Genomic DNA, 3,126 nt, shown 5'->3' on the forward strand with positions numbered 1-3,126 from the left:
CTGGCCCTTTGCCCTTTATCCTTATCTCCCAGTGCTTCCTGGACCCAGCGGGCCAATAACGGATCAGAATGGGGGGGGGGGGGTAGATTGACGGGACCTGAGATGGCGTTCCAGGATCCTAAGTGTGAGCACGGTCACATACATAATCTGCAAAGGTGGAGTCGCTCATATCAGTCTTCAATAATGGACTGTTGAGAAAACGAAGGGTTTATCTGGATAAACTGTTCATCTTTATTGTATTCGATTTATTCAAAGGCAAAAGCGTCAATCATTTAATCTTTCATATTTGTTCACTGGAGTCAGTAAAGCACAGTCGGTGAGAGCTGCTGTCCCAGGGTGAGCTGAGGAGACGCGTTCCTGTTTGCCAGCACAACACTGGCATCATGTGGAGGAAGGCGGTACTGCAGCAGCAGGAGGCAGGGAACACTTCCGCCTGCACATCTGATTTGACGAACTCAGAATGTTGGAGGTCAGAACCTGCCGGTCAGTGAGTCCACGCCCCCTCAGAGGCTCCTTCTCATTCATTCGCTCACCGTTAGCTTCTTCTTGTCATGTGGTAAAAGAAGAAATTTCAGTTTCATCCCCAGGATTGTGCAGAATAAATAGAGTTACAGAACAGTGCCCTCAACCTGTGCTGGAGAACTTTCAAACTTTATCGAATACAATTATTATTTTTTAGCTTTCAGGAGCAAACCAAACCTTCACGCTGCGACTGAGATTTCTGCAGATTTCAGATTTTCTTCCATAACTGATGTTGGCTGAGTCAACAGGCCCTGTGGAAACAAGAAGAGTTTGTTTGATATGTATTTACATTTCTCACATTCTGAACAACAGATGCACTGTCAACGCCGCGGATTTGAAAAAGTTGTGGCTTTATTTCTTAAGAAAGCCCATAAATCATGTTTGTACCGCTGTTCCCTGATGATTTCCCATTGATTGATTAATCAATTGATCGCACATCTGAAGAAAAAAAACATCGGTGTTTTAATTCCCTGCATGTTCTTATCCTCTTCATCTTTCTTAAAAGTGACGTGCTGCTAACACAAGTATGAACGGATGAAGACTCGTGGAGACACAACATAGGACAGAAAACTGATGTCATCCAACACTGAGATTCAGGCGTTCTGCCAGGACGGTGATCGGACGTGTCCTGTCACGTTCTCCATTCGCCCTGAAGAGGGCAGTGTGACACAACAAATGCGTGCTCGCAGCAGACCCCAGCCTGCCTCTGAACTTCAGAGGCCTCTGCTCGCTCAGGGAAGAACACATGCATGATCCTGGATGTCCAGCATTCCTGCACCGCATCCGTAGCTGATGCGGTCTGTCGGCTGTTCCAGCCACGCCTCTGGGGACCATCAGCGTCACCGTGTCGTCACAGTGACTCAACGGTTGACTTTACACCCAAGCTATTATTGTAGATTTTGTTAATTACTGTCATATTGAGCCAAAATAAAAAGATGGGGGCTGAATAATGTTGCAGAGAGCGAACTAACCGGAGGTCTTTGTCGGTGTGCGTGTTGGGCCGGACGCTCGCTCTGCAGGCTTCACCTCAGCGCTTTGTGACCTCGTGGGGGTCGTGGGTGGAAAACAGTTCCTTGGTAACAAAACCAGCCGTCATGTGTTGAGTCGCATGGCGACGCACAAGAACAATCCAGCTTTACCGCACTTTCACAGGAGGTTATACTCAACATGAGCGCTTTATTAAACCTTTGTCGTCATCGCTTGTGTGTTTTCAGTCCTCGACCACGCCTGAAACGCTCTCACACGCCACTGAGTTGAGGGTCAGTGGTCAATGACACCCAATGACGTCTGTAGGCTTGGAAATAAGAAAATAGTCACTTACCGGTTAATGCAAACTAAAGGATCAAGCCAAAGTAAATCATTTTGAATAAAAACATATTCCCTTATATTTTAAAAGAAGATGTGATTCACTGTGACTCAATACCGCCATCATGTGGTCGTGAAGCAAAACTTCTACTAAAGCTTTTCAACTTCCGAGAAGGAAAACTGGGCTTCTGCGTGGCACAAATTCATCTAACGGCGTGATCCACTGTTCCCCGGAGCCGGAGCTCGCGGTTGGGACGTCTGAGGCTTTGATGCTTTTTGCTGGTAATGGTTTAAAAGCGCGATAAGGGAATGTTGGAAAGGAAAACTCCTCTCCAGAGATTCCAGTTGTCCGTCACAGATAATCGAGGGTGACCGGAGTGCAGCTCTGGTTTGGTCTCAGGTACTTCAGCGTGGGGGAAGGTTGTCTTTCACTAAACAACACCAGACGATCGGCGCCTAAAATAGCAGCTCCACAATCATTCTGAGACGCGTGAGAGTGCAGCGTGGTGGGTCTCAGGTGAACGTGTGGGCGTCGCCAGCCTCACCTGCAGCTTTGCGGCATCGTCTGTTAAGAGCTTTCAGGTGTGCAGCGTAGGAGTTTGACTGAAGTAGAACAACTCTCCCAGTCTTTAAACCTAACAATCGCGTCCCTCACAAACCCAATCAATTTTGGGATCAAGCACTGATCGTGACGGTGATGTGATCGCCTGTGCGTTTGGTTGTTAGCAGGTTACTGGCTTCTGATGAAATTCAGCAGAGGGATGGGGAAGTTCGAACTGGAATGAGCAAGACTAACTTTCGGATCACATTGTAGAGTCTGCGTCATGAAGACTGTCAATCATAGGCAATCAAATTCCATAATTATTCATATTCCATATGATATGGTCAAAAGAAGGTCTCAGCTTCCAGAAATCACATGGAACACCTTTTTTTTTTAACAAAAAACAAAACCAGGAACTGTCTTTTTCCCCTCATTTGAATGACAGCTCGTTGCACACACAGGTGCTGTTGACAGTAATGAGGTAGCTTAGCCCAGACGCTAATTTCAGGATCTAGAAGACCTCAGAGAGGAATCTACAGAGAGCAATAGCATGTTAGCTCAGCCGTAGCCTGTTAGCATGCTTTTGCGAGAACACTGTCCAGTTTCTGGCGAAAGGTCACTATTTTACAGACTGGAGGAAAATATTAGACTAAAATAACAACCAATAAACGCATGCTTTGCTTCCTGTAGCGACTGATCAGTAACTGAACAGTGTCATAAACCATTTGGTCTTTTTCTTCCTTTGTTTTTCTGTTTTC

General features: G+C 46.3%; 1 long non-coding RNA gene across 4 annotated transcripts; it reads right to left on the minus strand.

Moving 5' to 3' along the window:
* Window positions 1-217: 217 nt before the first annotated feature.
* Window positions 218-2,420, minus strand: LOC147262646 (uncharacterized). 4 transcript variants are annotated; one of them, XR_015112574.1, is made up of 4 exons: window positions 2,373-2,420; window positions 1,494-1,816; window positions 700-773; window positions 218-542 (listed from the first exon to the last, which is right to left on the minus strand). It is a non-coding gene; the product is annotated as an uncharacterized LOC147262646 (long non-coding RNA). The 4 variants fall into 4 exon arrangements; XR_015112572.1 differs by lacking the exon at window positions 2,373-2,420 and adding an exon at window positions 1,946-2,364; XR_015112571.1 differs by lacking the exon at window positions 2,373-2,420 and having other exon boundaries at window positions 1,494-2,364.
* Window positions 2,421-3,126: the final 706 nt, after the last annotated feature.

The sequence above is a fragment of the Aulostomus chinensis genome, chromosome 4, assembly GCF_037954235.1.
Source record: "Aulostomus chinensis isolate RoL2024-O1b breed Wild chromosome 4, RoL_Achi_v1.0, whole genome shotgun sequence".
NCBI classification, from domain to species: domain Eukaryota; kingdom Metazoa; phylum Chordata; class Actinopteri; order Syngnathiformes; family Aulostomidae; genus Aulostomus; species Aulostomus chinensis.